We start from the raw sequence: 18,568 nt of genomic DNA on the forward strand, positions 1-18,568 counted from the left end.
CTCATGTTAAAACACAATGATACTAATTCAGGTTTTGCCGGGCTCCGGCTATCCAATGCCATTGCCTGCATATTACATTTGAACAACATCTCAATCCGCCTGCAGATTCTCATATTTACGACTGTCTTAAGTAAAACCTTATTCTTTTACAAAACCTTTTTCACTGCCTCTGTTTTCCGAAATGCAGAGCTTAAGTAACTTTCTTGGTTTGTAACTAAAGAAACTGACGTGTTTTTACGAGCCCTCGGAGGAGAAACGTCATCATGAGTTTGATGAATGTATCACTGAAGTTTGACTGACCCCTCTGGCAATTTGACCTTTAACAGAGCACAGGGGCTTCTAGTTGGATAGATGGAGTACAGACATTAGGGAAGAGGAAAGGTCATTGGCTTAACACAACCATTCATCTAGCTACAGTCATGTAATAATGTCAAATGTTTACTTGAATTATGTGCTTCATCATAGGCCTGGCAGTGTTTGACAGCGCTGGGTTATATTTTCAATATGTTTCTGAATAGTTTGATTGATAGTTTGAGCTTTTTTTTTTTTTACTTGCGTGTGTTTGTTCTGTCACGGTTGGCAAGCTCAGAACAGTCAAATGTCGCTGTTCATTATCACCCTACCCGCTTTGATCGTGTTCTTTGATAAAAACAACTATTAGTCTTCATCTATTGATTAGTTTCTTTTTTTTCTTTGCCTGTGCATCCACACACAATCTGCAGACATTGTCATTTGAATTTGACAAAACTGGGTAATGATGTAAAGATGATATACACATCCTGTGCTCATAGAATTTAAGGTCCCGTCTTGGCAAGGCAAAACTTGCGGTGATCTACCTAAATGTCAACAACGACCCTGCAGCTCATATGTTCTGTTATCGTCCTAAACTAAAGAACTTCTGGGCTACTGTTGAATAACATAAACATAGAAACTTTGCTTTAATTCTAACATTGTATGACTTGTGTCTTCAATGAAAATTATATATATAAAAAGGAAAATACATGATTGATGATGCATCAAAGTATTGGGTTTCAGGAAGTGTACAGTTATTGGTCAGAGCAGGAGGGGCCCAACCATCACAAATCAAAACAAGGTGCTACTGATTGGCGCAGAAGCAACTACACCTGGTGGATCACATGCCCACTGTTGCCCGGAATAGAGATCAAGCAACTATTTTGCTATGCTTTAGCATCACAAAGCCTGCCCACAGCTTGTGTTTTACTTGTTGTATGGTAAGCTCAGACAAAGTTCTTGAACAGTCAATGTTGTTTTGTGATTGAAGTGTCCCCCCTCTCTTGAGACATGAACATGAACCTTTTCATCTCCTGACTGATGCATCTGATATCATGTCATTAGCGGAGACCAGGGACTGATTTTTACAAAGATAGACTTTGACTATGGCTTAGATCTAACTATTAGTCATGCATAAAGCTGTTCATTTCTTAAGTAGGACTACTTTGTCGGATATTCTGGATAAATGAAGACTTTTCTTTCACCCCTCTAAGGTCCTTTCACTTCCTGCAGAAAATGTTTGATTTTCCAATAGGTTACTGCGCTCTCTAAAAACTCTCGCCTCTTTCATTGCTTGCTCCACATCATGTCCACACGCCACAAATTATGAGCTTCTGTTTTTTATTCTTTTGCCATTTTGTGCCACTGTTCAACAGATGTCACTGATGGTTACCATGGAAACACAGGTCTTAATACTGAGTTAGCCTGGGAGGTGGGTTGGACTTTTATATGTGCAACTGCTTCATTTAAATAGTTACACAGATGATGTGCTTCGAGTTACAATGACCCCTGCTCACCTCAGTTTATGTTTTGGTTAAATCTCCCCCTTCAGACAACCTGCTTTTAAATCTAACCCGGGGAGTTTTGACCAGACTGTGTAGGACTAACTGTAATTCGATGCACAAAACTCTGATAATCTCGAATAAAAAAGACCTTGTTTCTTCTTCTTCCACCAAAAAACATCATACACAGTGGCCAAATGCTGGGTTAGAGCAATACGAGTGCCTCAGGGGGGGGTAGTTGGTGCTGTGTAGCTGCAGGGAGAGATAATGTGGCTGTATCTCTCTTTTGCTTCCCAATGGTGATGGTGCAAGTCTAGGGGGTTGTGCTGTTAACTGCTACTGGTTGGGCTGGCCTAGGGCTGTCTAATGACACACACATACACACACTCACACTGATGTGGTCTGATGGGCTTCAGGGTGATTTAACTTCTTTAAAAGCCTTCAGAATCTCCTGGTTTGCGCGAGCGTGCAACTGGATGTCGTTCATATCTGTACGCCTGTGTGTTTGTGTGTTCACTCGTGGCTGCATGGTGTCTGTTCATGTGGTGGTTTCATCAGACAACTCCAAAGCCAACTTTCACAATTCCCCAGGACCTCGCTGAGTTTCAGAGTCCTAGTTATCTAATCTTGCAGGAGCTCACTGTGTGCAGGTACCGTAAAGCGCTGCAGCCAGCTGGTTTGTGGATACATCCCAACATGTCTTGGAGACTGAACCACTTATTTGGGTCATGTTGGCTTGGGTGGAATAGAGTTATTCGAATGCTTTCAATGATCGTACTGTGCTCAAGATAGTTTGCGAGCTGAAAAATACTGTTTTCATGCCTCCCGCATGTGCTGTGTTTGTTACAGTAACCGTGCCATACTACTCCTTTGCAAATGGGTTACTCTCCAAAACCTGGTTGTAGTGCACTGAATAATTCAATGTTCAAGACGGAAATGTTAAAGAGACATTTCTCATGATAACAATGAAATTGCAAACAGTTGCATCATGGCACAACACTTTTTTAAAAACTCATTCTAACCTTACAATACGAGAAATCTGTGTCCTTGCACACACGCTTTATATTCAGAGCTGTTGCAAGCTACTGTTGCACTTAGTACTTTCAGCACTTCTTGTTTGAAGTATTTAAAATAACAACATTTTTGCATACACATTTCTCTTATTTTAAATGCCTTAAAATATGTGAAGGATTTCTTCACAAGTTAACAATTAGTGGGGTGGTTTAATTAGAAGTCCAAAGGTCTGCCTTGGTTTTAAATAACATTTAAAAATGACTGGAGGAACACAAGATAAACTAAAAAGCACAACAACTGATTCACTAAGCCTTCTCATGGCAGCCGCTTTTTCACCAAAAGTTTGTAGGTCAGCCATTTGTATGCTTGCTTGGCTTGTGACGATTAATGTTACAGACGACTGCCAAGGGGACAAATGTAATTGTGTTGTAGGTTGAAAAAAACAGACATTTGATGCATTTTAGCACTTCTTAAAACCACCTAATGTGAGCATTATTATCTTTGAAGTGCTCATTTCGTGTAAGTAATCACACACAATGGTTGTATGTCATGCTTGGAATTTCATCATTAATCTTAGAATAATTCAACAGCTAATGCCCTGGAATTGAAATGAGAAAAATGTCGCCTGTAGGACTTCTGCATAGCAGGTTTGTGTCATTACAGAACAAAGAGACTGTGCAACAAAGGGCAGAAGAGATGCTGCGAAGAGCTCGCAGTAGAGATGTGGCGGAGCGACAATGATGAGCGGTGTCTTCCCCGTAATAAGAGCAACAAGCTCGCCCCATCAGCGAGCTGGAATCGAGGCAAGAAGGATTGCCTACTGTACTTTGCAGGAGAAAATACAATGGAGGCTTTTTTTTTGGGAAGGCACATTCTTACTTAATAATTTACATTCCAATTTCTTGTTTTACACAAAACTTTGTCTCTAGCATGGTAATCATCCAGGGCAAGGGAGAGAGAGACGCAAGATGCTAGAACCGAATGGGAAATGCTTACTGTTAATAACAATGCCTGGAGGTGGGATGTAGAAAATGATGGTCTATTCTAAATCTGTTGTGCAGCCTTAGGGCAGGACATACATTACTGTAATCTGCTCTAAATTTACTCTGCACTTTTCTGTATATGCTTAGCTTTTTAGACACGGGTATAATGTACTGTGACTTTGTTGAGGAGATTATTCTGACTGCTTCAGCTGTGATAAAGACTGAGGCAGATTAACACGTAAAGTACATAAAGTACACATAATGTTGTTTTGTTTGCATCTCACATAGAGTACACCATCTGAACTGTATCTCCTCTCTGTGCAGATGGTGCTGTATTACTTATAATTGCTGACTATAGTGTTTATAACCAGAACTCTGATTCTTTATCATAAAAATATGTGTTTAAAAATTGTATAGAAATTCTTAAATCACATGGATTATGATTTTAAACAACCCAAAAAGATCAAAATCCAATAAAAAGACTGTGACACAGGAAAACAAATAATATAAATACAAACAAATCAAGTACCTATGACATTTTAAAAACATAAATCAATATTATAAACATATATTTCACCTTGCTTCTTCATAATAACAGTGTTTATTGCAGCTCGATAAAACATAAAAAGATATTACATGTAAAATAATATTATGATAAGGAAAGAAGCAACTTTTGAAAAAGCTGGGACCATGAAATGATAAATTGATTATTAAAGTAGGTGATCAGCTAATCAACTCATCATAGCAGCTTTAAATTCCCATAAATAACTGTTCATTTTATTATACTATCGTTCCACAATTTCATAATCACAACATATATTCAGTCCTGTAATCATTCGTATGATTATCTCATTTTTATAAGGTCTCGTTGATCTAATTCATTTAGAACATTTTGGTCGTCGATATACAAGATTGTTGATTTTAGATTTCTAGATTTCTTATAAAGATATTCAGGTTTTAGTTTTTGACATGCAGCGATCATATTGAATATATGGATTCAACCTTATCCGTTGGAATGTCAGCCAGTGTTCGCCGGAGCAGAAGAGAAAAGAGAATTTATATTGTAGGTGTGTCTGGTGGCCTTAGCTTCTCTGAGCTTTCGCGCTCATCCTCTCTCTGTCACGCGCACACACACACACACACACACACACACACACACACACACACATACAAGTTTATCTTCCTTCCCTCCTTCTTATTCTAGTATTCTCGTCTTTCTCCACCTCATCTTCCATCCCTCTCTCTCACAGACAATTTCTCCCTCCTCCTCTCTACCTCATCTCCAACCTTCCTTCTTTGTTCTTTCTTCCTACATTCCTCTCTCTCTCTCTCTCTCTCCTCTCTCTCTCTCTCTCTCTCTCTCTCTCTCTCTCTCTCTCTCTCTCTCTCTCCCTCTCTCCCTCCCTCCCTCTCTCTCTCTCCCTCTCCCTCTCTCTCCCTCTCCCTCTCCATCCCTCTCTCTCTCTCCCTCTCCATCCCTCTCCATCCCTCTCTCTCCCTCTCCCTCTCTCTCTCTCTCTCTCTCTCTCTCTCTCTCTCTCTCGCTCCATCTCCCTCTGTCTTTTTGACTGGCTCTCTCTGGGGGCGGATGTGTCTCTGTGGCCCTCCGCAGATCTGGAAAGGACATCCTCTCAGTTTAATTCAAGTCAACCCCGGTCTCCTGGTGCTCCAAGACGCAGCATGTGTGACAGCTCCACAGAGACAGCCAGAAGGAACAAGTCTCATCTGCATATACGTGTGTGTGTTGGAGGGACAGTGTGTTTGAGCCAGGCATCTTCCCCTGCAGACTGAAAGAGTTAATTTCACCCTGGCAGCAATCATAGCTGTCTATAAATCTATAATGAGAGGCTGCTACGTTGATTAGTCAGTGCTAATTCAGCTCACACCAATAAAAGAGGTTGGGTACGCTATCCAAGTTATAACATATGCTATCTGCTCTAAGCTTATTGGAGAGACTGTAAATAAAACAATAATCATGTAGACGTTATGAAATCTTGCCTTTTTATCACATGTTGAAGCCACTCATGAGGAAACAGTGAGTCTGGCAGACACCTAAAGTGAGACATTGCAGACAGGAGCGTTTGATGTAATGCAATATGGTTGCAATATAACAAAGCCCAATAAAACAACATTAGAAAATGTGGCAGAGAGGTATTGATTTATGTTTGAGGACACGGTCTCAATAAAAATAGACTTTACAAAAACTTTATTGCAAGGCTGTTGTATTGGATTGCACTACCCTGTGACTCCACACGCTCACAATGACCATGCTAACACATTAATGCTAAACCATTACTGCACGCCAACATTTTCTAATTAGCACTTAACACAAAGTACAGCTGATTGTGTGTCAGTTTGAAGAAGAATTCAGTTATTAATCGCATGACCGGACGGATTAAAACATTTGACCCAGTGATGGCGCTGAATGAATTTTATACCAATCCGTCATGAAGATGTTGAGAAAGTTCACGAGATAAGTGGCTCTGAACTGCTGGTCATAGACATCTGTACTACATTTCATGACCATTCATTCACACGGAAATGTCATAAAAACATCATGGTGGCAGTAAAGGAATCGTCAGGGATCATCACAGTCAGGAAGATGGATCCTCTGGGGACTAAGATTGTCTATAAAGAATGCAGCTAGCTACAATGTGATTCCTGTTTCTACAAAGCACATCCAAGAACTACATCTATGTTCTGCCTTTTCAAAAGTATCATTTTCATTTCACCGTTCTTCTTTTTTTTCTCCAGAGCAGTCGGTGTAATATACAAAAGTATAATATTTAGTACAGTGTGAAGCATTGCTATCGACCGGTGGTGTGATCCCAGGGCGCTGTGGTTTATGTAAGTCCTATAGATCTGTGTGCTAACCTGTCTTATTTCAGCCACGTTTGTTTGCACTGTGAAAAAGGCAATATGAGACTATAAGGTTTAGATTCAACTTACTCTAGGCTTGCCAATAAGATTTCATGATATTATCTTTGGTAGAGGAGAGACAAAAGAGCCTACGAGCGATTCACGAGCCGAGCCTCTCTCACTCTTTCTCTCTCCCTCACCTCGCTCATCTCATCATTTGCTGCTTCCACACCTTAAGATTATTTTCTCGGCTTTGTCATCAGCTGCGTCGTCTCTTGAGCTCTCACACTTTCCCCCCTTCCTGCCTTCCTCACCTGCCCAACCTTCTCCCTCATGCTCCTGTGCACTTTGCCCACATGTACCGTATATATATCAACCTCTAATAATATCAGAGGTCAGGGGGATCGTAGGCAGCACAGGTAAGTGGATCTGTCAGATCATTTTGCCCCTGTCCTCCACCTAATTCCTCTACTGGGTTTCCTAGAGAAAATAGAACATCTATTGGACAGGCAGTGAGACAGAAAGTAGGAAGACAGCCATGATAGAGTGAGACAGATAGTATCACATACGTCCTCCTTTTACCTTTAACCACACCGCTTGATGTGCAGAGAAAAGAAGAGATACATATGGCATCTGTGTGTTTGTTAATGTGGGATGTAAGTGACAGGGAAAAACAACAACAACAAAGCAAGAGTGTCAAAGTCAGCCTGGCTGGCTGTGCATGAGACAGTTACACTAATGTATTTGTATAGAAATACACTGCTGCTATCCAATGAATCAATAACTCTTATATGTAATACTGGTTATGGACTCCTCTTTTGCTGTACTGAAAAAAAACCAAAATGCATGGGAATGTGCAGCAGTTATAGGGCAATGTGTTCCCCCACAACAATGAGAACAATAGGATACTCACAAGCAGTCCTTTGCCCGTCTGCAGCAAGCACAGGCCCCTCCTCCAGTGTATTCCTTTGCTCCTTGTGCCTTCGGATACTGTCACCACTCTTTGTCTCAAGCCTGCATTAATTCGTGCCGCCTGGAGAGCAGAGACGTGTGCAGTTTGAAGGCGGTCAAACGCAGTAGGAAGCTGTGTCACCCGGTGACATCCAAACTCTCGCAACAGTTTCACGTCCTCAGGGCTGGCCCCTAGAGAAACAAGAGCACGAGAGACGTGAGTAAGAATGGGCCTCCTCTTCCCAATACAATGATGGGCATTGAAGGAAGGGAACGAGCAGCATGGCAGCAGGGTGGAGACAATGCCATACGTTAACAGCCACTGGGTCATTCTCAAAGCCTCGGTGACGGGATTTCTGTTTGCATCTGGACAGCTGTCAGAAGAGTTAATCATTGTGTGTGTCTATTCCTCTGAGGACTCTGATGCGGGACAGTAACAAGCTGCTTGGCAGACAGGAAATGAATGAGATTTTTGTTTTTGCCTCCAAGGGGGATGTGTTGTCCAAGACTACACCCATGTAGCTGACTTCAGATATATAGCTACTTGGGTGTTTCGCATTTTCGTCATACAGTATGAAAAACACCTGGGTGGCCTTTAAAACACATTTGAATAAACAAAAGTATATATTTCTTTACTTTCCTGTGTTATTTATTAGTTTATCTGTCATGTGCCCTGGGGAAATAACAGTATGAACAGCAAAGAGAAAATGTGCTAAAATATGGAAAGACGCATCTATCTAAACACACATTTGACAATTTATTCAGCCAAGCTAATAATAGCCTCTCACGCATGCCCTCTGGGGAGTGTCATCCCAAAATGTCCATTTGGAAGAAATTTGACAAACACACCAGCTACACTTCTCCCTCACGCCACAACAATTCCTCTCCCCCAGCTACCGCTCTCCATTATTGATGAGACTTTCTCTGTCGGCCTCATCTGCCACAGTGTTGGTTGTACTCGCCTGTGGGCAGCCGCTGTGGTTGCAGAGGGGGGACCAGCTGATGCCATGCGAGTAGAAATGAGACAAGGGTCGGGCACATTACCAGCCTATTGACAAGATGCGATGCAGAGGGCACGCGGTGTCGCAGGTTTGTTATTGGCTTAATCTAAATTCAATAGGGTTCTCATAAGGGAAGAAAGTAATTATCTCAAAACCATGGGAAATACCCCGTCTGTAGATCCAGCTTACTTGCAGATTCTAGACCTGAGCCACAGGATTTAAAACATGCTGTGTGAAGGAGAAATGAAGCTTTCTAAAGCACTGAATCACTGTGTTGAAGATACAGAGAATGAAACAGTCGCTCAGAAGTGATTTTACTGCTTTCATTATTGGTATTTTCTTCAATGGAGCTTGAAAACCAGATCACCGGATCACTTTTAAACAGAGGCTACTGCTATGTTTAAATACTGACATCATCACACAGACTGTATTCAAAGCGTGACGAGGCCTCGCTCGGGGTGCACGTCACATGAGTTTTTTGGCGTGGTGACATCTTGCCGCGATGCTTCTGCTATGAAAGGTCTATACAGTGTTGAGACGTCTGCTTTGAGCCATAACATCACTACGAATTACAACAACAAAAGAAGCAAGCTAGAAACAGCTGAGAGCTAAGTGAGAAAAAAAACCAAGCCCTACCAGGGTCAACTCATATCTTCCCATACAAACAACATTTGTATGCTTTGTTAGTATGTCTTTGCAATTCACTGCTCCTGACGGTAAAATCCTACATTCAAAATTCTCTGTAAAGAAAAACATGTTTCTTTCTTCTCAAGTATAAAGAGAGACAATATGAAAACAGAGACAAGCATCACTGGGGTGGTGCGTTCACATTAGAGTGGTCGGCACAGTATTTACCACAACAAAACTACAGGTAGCAGATGGTGCAATCTTAGCTAATGTTGCTAGACGTTGATTGCTGCATTTTAGAGACTTAAACTGGGTTTTCGTAACAAACCTGCCGATGCTGCCTCTACATGCTGATATTTTTGCCAAGCAAATATCTTTTTTGTATGGTATTAAAATGTCAAAATGTCTTTCAGTTCAAGCAGTAGTTAGTGTTATCTGCGCCCAACTGGGCTTCACTATGCTTCTATCTTTAAACATACCGCATTCAAAAATATTTTGGAGCAACCGCAGAGCCGTACACCCTCCGCCTGCTTCGACATGATGGAGATTAAAGGCGGAGAGCAGGTCAAATAAAACAATTATAGGTGTGTAATATAAATCAAATGGTGTCACAATAGTCAACATGAAATGATTCAAACAACAGCACAGAATATAATGCAAACAGAGCACATTTTAAGTAAATGAAACACTTAGAAAGGGTTTAGAGTAACTGAGTTATCTTGCAGGTCTTTTCAACGCCCGGGGACTCAAACAACAATAATTGTCAGCCTCGACTGTGGAGCGACCAAAGCAGGCCGAGGGTCTCAAGCTGTGCCTCTGCTCATCGGGGGTTAAAAGCTCGGAGATAAAAAAACAGGCATCGACCCCAAATGTGTCTTTTGTGCCGTGTGTAGCTATGGTTACTCCACTGAATATAAATGCTAGGAAGGTGTGAGGAGAGCAAAGGATGGCGATAGTTTTTAAATGAGGATGGATGTTAAGTCATTTACGCAGACTGATACTCAGTTACTCCAGAAAACCTCTACACATGCCTAGCTGCCTCAGGCTGTGTTGGGGCTCATTTATAAAATAACATCATTATTCATGAGCTACAACTGCGAGGGGCCCCCTCTGTTTACAAAGACAATGGCCGCTTAAAACAGAAATTCTATTGAGAAAACTAATTCAGACCCTGAAAGGGAAGAATTGGAAGAATTGTCTTGCGTGTATAAACACCAAAAACACTAAAGTGTACATGTTCCGATACAGTATGTTCAACACTAGCATGTGTTTCAGTTCTCTCCAGGTAATTGTGATCTGTAAAGATATTTTCACCCAGCAACATAGGGATGCATTTCATGTGTTATTAACGTCGGCAATGCAATCAGAAAGTCCTTGAGGGCTTGAAGTAGTCATAGCACAAACACTAGAGTGTGTGGACTGCAGCAGGAGGCTCCGTTCTGTCATGTTCTGCTCTACGACCAGACACCAGACACATACACACAGGAGTGTATGTGCGTGGGAGCAAGCACACACACACACATTCGCACAGTTTTACAGAAGCTCTTACTGTGCGGCGAGCTGTGGCTCTAACGTGGGCTGACCACCGCGACCACGATCAGTCTGTGCATCTGACAGTGACGGGTAGAGGACATAACACGAAGACGCCAGATTGCATGGATGGAGCTGAGAGAGACAGACCAGACAGGGTGGTGTTGGTATTGATTGACTTGAAACCTGCTAATGTAACACATCAGAACAGAGAGGGACCGATGCACTGGGCGTATACACACACATGCATCATCAGAGACCAATGCTTCCTCATGCAGTTGTCTTGCAGGGCGAAATCGACTCACAAAATAAAATGTAAAAAGCGTTACAATGTGAATATAAACTTCTCTTCCTTGATGCGGTTTTAAATGTATGTATATGAATACTACATGCTTTTTCATATATTTACTAATCTAGCAGATACCCTGCGAGGGCCCTGCGGGGACAATCATGGTGGAGCCGCAGGGAGCATGTCCAGGACTACAGAATGAAACACACACACACACACTGTTATGTAAGTATATGGACACACAGCGATGTATAGTCCAGTACATATACAGGCTCACTTGCCCGAGGCAAGAAAGGCAACCACTGCACTATGGTGATAGAGAAGCACGTGCTTATCTCTGCAGAATTCACTATAGTAACTGCATTTATGTGTATCTTTGCATCCTTGGAGAGTCTGACCTTTGCTGCATTCCACTGCAGAAATTCCCAGGACATAGCCCCATCACTGACAACCTCCTCTCATGCATCACGCCCACTCTGTGTGTGACAGTAATGTCCTTCTTCTAAGGTATGTATGACCGCCATTGAGGAATATTATCGGCGAGTGGAAAATGCCCCGCTGAGAAAAAAAACAAAGCCTGTCCTCCGCTAAATCTCTGATGTGCGTCAGATAATGGCGGAGATAATGACAGACCTGGTGGCCTTTTGTCAGGCTGAAGACATCTGTCATTTAAGTGAAAATTGCCAGGTTTGTCATGAAAGAGAATTCATCGTGCCTTTGAGTATGGCTCTATGATTAATTCAGGCATGTCAGTTGGTGAGTAAATGCGTCTTTATTCTCGTGTAAGTGGTCAATATTAATAATGCACACGCGGGTCTAAGTTCAGCATCCGTCTTGGCAAAGTTCAACATAGGGGTTTTCACCAGCTGCTCTCGCTTGTCACCACATTCTTATTCTTTCTTTCTCTGTTTTTTTTTCCACTGCAAAGCTCGCCACTCCATCCTTTTGTCTTTCTTTCTGTGCCTGGCTCTGAATGGCGCCATATTGCTCCGATGCCTATTCTGAGAGAACGATGTGGCCCTATCAGCAGTAATTGGAGGAGCTGTGGTGGTTGGGTTTCTCTCAGAGGCGGCGGGATCGATCCCATGGATGGTTGAGGTGGGCAGGCAGGCTGACGGCGCCGCATCCCCCCACAGCTCCTGACAGCTCACTGAAGGCCGAGCTGCAGAGCCCAGGATGTCCTTATACAAGAACAATTATGGAGCGTGCAGGTCACTCTCGAGCCCCCAGAGCTTACAGCCATCCAGTTAAATCATAATTACCCATTTAGTGGATTATCAGCCGGGTAGAATCAAGTTGAATTTAATGTTAGCCTGTCATTATACTCACATTAAAAAATAAAGGAAATGTCAGCGGCATAACAGCAATGATGTGATGTAATTATTTCCAAGGTGAATTATTGAAAGATGTTACAGCGATAATCTCCCAGACACCATCATACATTCTGCGAGGTATACAATTTAATTGCACACTGTGTGCGATGACACGATGAAATAGCGCGGGATGAGGATGATGGATGCAGCGGAGACTCCACGCGAGCGAGATCATTTGCAAACACAGGCTTGGTGTCAACGCCGCGCTGTGCTTTCTCATCAGAGCTTTTTGGAGAGCGTTCTTTGTTTGTTCATCCTGTTTATGATTTTTCTCTCAACACCAAACCCTGTGCCGAGCTCAGCCTGATCAGCCGTTGCCATGGTGACGCAGCTGGGACTGATGGCGCGTTAGGAAGGCTTGTCACAGGTCAACTCAAAGGAACTGTTTATTCACCTTGTTGTCTTTCCTCCTTACCGAATGTCAGACGTCACGTTACCCGTTGCTTTAAGAGAGACCCGCTGACTCTGTTTCCTGTCACTGTGGCTTTAACGGATTATGTTGTCCAACTGCATTTTATCCACTCTATTGAATAAATTAAGAAATGTGCCACATAAAATTGACCAAGATACATATTTCTTGTATTGCGGCCTCAAACTACTCTTGCTCTTAAATCCTCCAGTCCAAGGTTAGTGATGAAGCCACATAAATGCACTCAATATATCAATGAATTGCTTCAATGGCTGCCATCCTCCCTTCCTTCTCTTCCTCTCTCCTCCCCTCCCTATCTCTTCTTCTCCCTCTCTATCTGTATGCATTTATGTAAATCTGTGTTACTAACTCATCATCCAGGGTATCATCCTCAGTTGCTCTCCCTGAGGATTCTTCCATTTTTCCCCCTTTAATTGTTTCTTTTTCCTTGTGCGATGCGAGGGTCTAAGGACAGAGGGTCTAAGGACAGAGAGTGTAAGGACAGATGGTCTAAGGACAGAGGGTCTAAGGACAGAGAGTGTAAGGACAGATGGTCTAAGGACAGAGGGTCTAAGGACAGAGGGTCTGAGGACAGAGGGTCTAAGGACAGAGGGTCTAAGGACAGAGGGTCTAAGGACAGAGGGTCTGAGGACAGAGGGTCTAAGGACAGAGGGTCTAAGGACAGAGGGTCTAAGAACAGAGGGTCTAAGGACAGAGGGTCTGAGGACAGAGGGTCTAAGGACAGAGGGTCTGAGGACAGAGGGTCTAAGGACAGAGGGTCTAAGGACAGAGGGTGTAAGGACAGAGAGTCTAAGGACAGAGGGTCTAAGAACAGAGGGTCTAAGGACAGAGGGTCTGAGGACAGAGGGTGTAAGGACAGAGGGTCTGAGGACAGAGGGTCTATGGACAGAGGGTCTGAGGACAGAGGGTCTAAGGACAGAGGGTCTAAGGACAGAGGGTGTAAGGACAGAGGGTCTGAGGACAGAGGGTCTAAGGACAGAGGGTCTAAGGACAGAGGGTGTAAGGACAGAGGGTCTGAGGACAGAGGGTCTAAGGACAGAGGGTGTAAGGACAGAGGGTCTAAGGACAGAGGGTCTAAGGACAGAGGGTCTAAGAACAGAGGGTCTAAGGACAGAGGGTCTGAGGACAGAGGGTGTAAGGACAGAGGGTCTAAGGACAGAGGGTCTATGGACAGAGGGTCTGAGGACAGAGGGTCTAAGGACAGAGGGTCTAAGGACAGAGGGTCTAAGAACAGAGGGTCTAAGGACAGAGGGTCTGAGGACAGAGGGTGTAAGGACAGAGGGTCTAAGGACAGAGGGTCTGAGGACAGAGGGTCTAAGGACAGAGGGTCTGAGGACAGAGGGTCTAAGGACAGAGGGTCTGAGGACAGAGGGTCTGAGGACAGAGGGTCTAAGGACAGAGGGTCTAAAGACAGAGGGTCTAAGGACAGAGGGTCTGAGGACAGAGGGTCTAAGGACAGAGGGTCTAAGGACAGAGGGTCTGAGGACAGAGGGTCTAAGGACAGAGGGTCTAAGGACAGAGGGTGTAAGGACAGAGAGTCTAAGGACAGAGGGTCTGAGGACAGAGGGTGTAAGGACAGAGGGTCTGAGGACAGAGGGTCTATGGACAGAGGGTCTGAGGACAGAGGGTCTAAGGACAGAGGGTCTAAGGACAGAGGGTGTAAGGACAGAGGGTCTGAGGACAGAGGGTCTAAGGACAGAGGGTCTAAGGACAGAGGGTGTAAGGACAGAGGGTCTGAGGACAGAGGGTCTAAGGACAGAGGGTGTAAGGACAGAGGGTCTAAGGACAGAGGGTCTAAGGACAGAGGGTCTAAGAACAGAGGGTCTAAGGACAGAGGGTCTGAGGACAGAGGGTGTAAGGACAGAGGGTCTAAGGACAGAGGGTCTATGGACAGAGGGTCTGAGGACAGAGGGTCTAAGGACAGAGGGTCTAAGGACAGAGGGTCTAAGAACAGAGGGTCTAAGGACAGAGGGTCTGAGGACAGAGGGTGTAAGGACAGAGGGTCTAAGGACAGAGGGTCTGAGGACAGAGGGTCTAAGGACAGAGGGTCTGAGGACAGAGGGTCTAAGGACAGAGGGTCTAAAGACAGAGGGTCTAAGGACAGAGGGTCTGAGGACAGAGGGTCTAAGGACAGAGGGTCTAAGGACAGAGGGTCTAAGAACAGAGGGTCTAAGGACAGAGGGTCTAAGGACAGAGGGTCTGAGGACAGAGGGTCTAAGAACAGAGGGTCTAAGAACAGAGGGTCTAAGGACAGAGGGTCTGAGGACAGAGGGTCTAAGGACAGAGGGTCTGAGGACAGAGGGTCTAAGGACAGAGGGTCTGAGGACAGAGGGTCTGAGGACAGAGGGTCTAAGGACAGAGTGTCTGAGGACAGAGGGTGTAAGGACAGAGGGTCTAAGGACAGAGGGTCTAAGAACAGAGGGTCTGAGGACAGAGGGTCTGAGGACAGAGGGTCTGAGGACAGAGGGTGTAAGGACAGAGGGTCTAAGGACAGAGGGTCTAAGGACAGAGGGTCTAAGGACAGAGAGTGTCGTATCCTGTACAGTCTGTAAAGCACTGAGACAAATGTATAATTTGTGATATTGGGCTATACAAATACATTTGATTTGATTTCTTTGACTGGGCCTTGTTGAAGGGCTTCAGCCTGTGCCCCGTGGTATTTATAGTGTTTCCATTGAGAAATCAGCCTATAATAAACCAATGTGTTTGAACATGTTATTCCCCTTGATTTCCCCAAATACCCAGAAAAGATACAGAGGACATGATTTCATGAGGTTCTCACTATGTTTTGCTGCAGCCTTGAACAAATCACATATATCTTTCTCTAAATGAAACATGGAGGGAAGTCGCTTTAACTTGTTTATTGTCATCTAAACATATTTGAGCTATAAATGCATTTAAATCTGGTTCGAAATAATAAAACTAGCATTTCCTCTCTCGCTGGCGGCTTCATTGTTATACTATTGACTTAAAGATTAAATTACTTGTTCAAATTGACTTTTATTTTTGCACAGTAGCAGGAATTAATAGCAACCCTCATCCCTTTGGAGTTTGGCAAACACTTTTGAACAGCCTCATCTCGACGCTACCTGCTGATACCCCTCAGGGAGAACTTCAGAGAGACAGAGGACAGGAGAAGGTTTTGGCTTTACAGGCAATCCCCCTATAATATTACCTCTCTTCCCCCTGCCACACACACACACACACACACACACACACACACACACACACGCACACACGCACACACGCACACACACACACACACATATACAACATCACTATTTCCAGCCTCAGCCAGAGCTGCAGAGCTGTACAGGAATAGCATCAGCAGCCTGAAGGTGCTACTGGGTGAAGCAGCCAGAATCTCGGTTGGTCTTTGGGGTATAAATAGATAATAGCTGCAGGTTGCGTCCTGCTGGAACCCAGCACTACTCTGAAACATCGTTTCCAAAACTAACAAGACCTGCTCCGTGTATTTATTTATATTTGTAAAATAAATATTGGTAATGCTTTCTATAATTCATTACAAACATAATATACAGTCAGTGAGTGAACAGCAATAATGACCCTATAACCCTATAACACATTATAAAAGACTTTATAATGTGTTATGATTATTGTTATAAAGCATTATTAATAAGTGCCTTTAAGATTATAGAGCGCTATAAGCTATCATAACGCATCATAAGTATGTTTATAATGCATACATTTGTCCCACATAGAAAGTGTTAATATCTATTGCCTTTAATCCCAACACAACGTTAAGACCACCGCGCTGAACTTGTGTGAATCACAACTCTTGGCTCCCAGCTGCGGTGTACTTCACTGCATCCCGATAGTACCTTTACCCAGTGTTAATGTTTCGAGTACCATCACACAAAGAAGTCAAGAAGCAATCACGACCTTTCTAGATGTCTTTCAGCTTCCCAGCTGTCGCTCAACCCATCAGGGTCATTTTCAGCTCCTGCAGGAGTTCAATTGATCCCAGGGAGATAATCAAAAGGGGGTCATTTATGCTCTTGGCTTTGCGATGTAGGTGACTGCTGCTGTTGGTTTGAGGCATCACACCGGCAGAATGGTAAGAGCGTCCAGTGATGACACGCTCCAGGCTTGCACTTCAGTTGCCGTTCCCGTGATGAATGTTTATGAGCTGCTTTTATCACAACTGTGGTCGAGACAACAAGCTGCTTGAAGTATGTATAATATATTTATATTATATTATATGTATCACTTTAGTGGGCATCATATTAAGGAGTGAAACTGTAGCTCTGCAGCTCACGTAGCGCCCTGAAAGATCCATGTTGTTAATGATGCATATAAAAAGAACGCAGTCATTATAAATTCATCACTCCTTATCCACACTCTTGACTATAACACTTGAGCTTACACTTGAGTAAGATATTATACATATGTCATATTTCAAATAACTTGCCCTATGGCTGAAACGATTGTGGCAGCTCTGTGAGGCTCTTGACACAGCGGTGCTTTGAGCTAAACACTAACATCAGCATGCTAACATGCTCACAGTGACAAGGGATCAGGGATGTCCCGATCCAAGAATCTTTGGCCCGATCCGAGTCTTTAAATAACAGATGTGTCGATACAGAGTCTGATCCGATGCTTATATTTTAAAATGACACAGCTGACCAGTGCGCACTTAGGCTACAACCTGAGAGACGAGAGATAACTCATTTGAACCTTTTCCAAAGGTCAGTATACATCATTTTAAAGTTTATAGCGGTGGTCAGTACAAATGAGAAGCTGCTAACTGAATGTTTTGCTCATTGCAAGAGAAAAAGTATAGAAAAATTATTAAAAAATAGATGTGTTAGCCTCGGAGCTTAGAGAATCTGTGTGTTTTGTCTGCCTGGAATTCCCGAACTCAGAGTCACTCGCAGCGAAACTAATGTTCATTTGCATATGAGGTGAAATGCACACACTATAGAGCCTGACTGTGCAAAACTAGCAGGCTGAGGTGGACAGCAGAGTGCAGTGTAGAAAGGATCTACAGTGACAACGCTAATGTTTCGCAGGTGTATATATATATATATATATATATGTTGCACGTTTACAACATTTGCTAATTTGCACAAAATACAGCTGCAGTTTGTGGGAATTTCATTCGTTTTGTAGAATTGGATAATTAAAACGTTTGAACTGTTGATTAGCCAGGGGATCAACATAATCACTACAATGTATCCTCTTGAAAATTAGTAGAACATTTCTTCTCAATCCTTCCGATAATATCACAACGAACCACACATGTCAACCTCGTGGTGACCAACATTGTGAATTTTAATTTAAAGTGCAGCTTTAATGTTGCACATTTAACGAGGTGTTATAGCCTGTTATCTTGGCAAACATTTAAAGTGCCTACATACTGTATACTGGCTGCTGTTGGGACAGTTAACTGTGCTACCGTGCTGTAATGAATGCCTCTGCATTAGAGCTGACCTCTCGTCATATATCATATTACCTACATGTTTCACTCCACAGCCGCACACTAACAGTCTGAACACGGCCGTGGCCACCAGTGTAGTCAAGCAAACAATAAGAAAATCCTTCTTACATGCTCAACAATTGAATTCTGTGCCAGCTGCAATTATAAGTTGCTCCCCGAGGTACTCTCCTTGACACCCTAAAAAGGTAATATACCTTCTGCCGTAGAACACAATCACATGGTTCATACTCCTAGACTGCATAATTACGGGGGCTTGG

At 43.3% G+C, this 18,568-nt stretch overlaps 1 protein-coding gene across 6 annotated transcripts in view; it reads right to left on the reverse strand.

Moving 5' to 3' along the window:
- Window positions 1-18,568, reverse strand: part of b3gat1a (beta-1,3-glucuronyltransferase 1 (glucuronosyltransferase P) a) — a 68,087-nt gene that overhangs the window by 25,520 nt on the left and 23,999 nt on the right. For 4 of the 6 annotated variants that reach the window (XM_029447178.1, XM_029447182.1, XM_029447181.1 and 1 more), the window contains exon 2: window positions 7,563-7,792. The exons of 1 other annotated variant lie outside the window; for it this stretch is intronic. The gene's annotated coding sequence lies outside the window, so the exon portion shown is untranslated. Of the gene's footprint in view, window positions 1-7,562; window positions 7,793-10,777; window positions 10,894-18,568 lie in introns of all 6 variants that reach the window. One more of the 6 variants, XM_029447177.1, reaches the window with a different exon arrangement.

The sequence above is a fragment of the Cottoperca gobio genome, chromosome 13 (genome assembly GCF_900634415.1).
Source record: "Cottoperca gobio chromosome 13, fCotGob3.1, whole genome shotgun sequence".
Taxonomy (NCBI): Eukaryota; Metazoa; Chordata; class Actinopteri; order Perciformes; family Bovichtidae; genus Cottoperca; species Cottoperca gobio.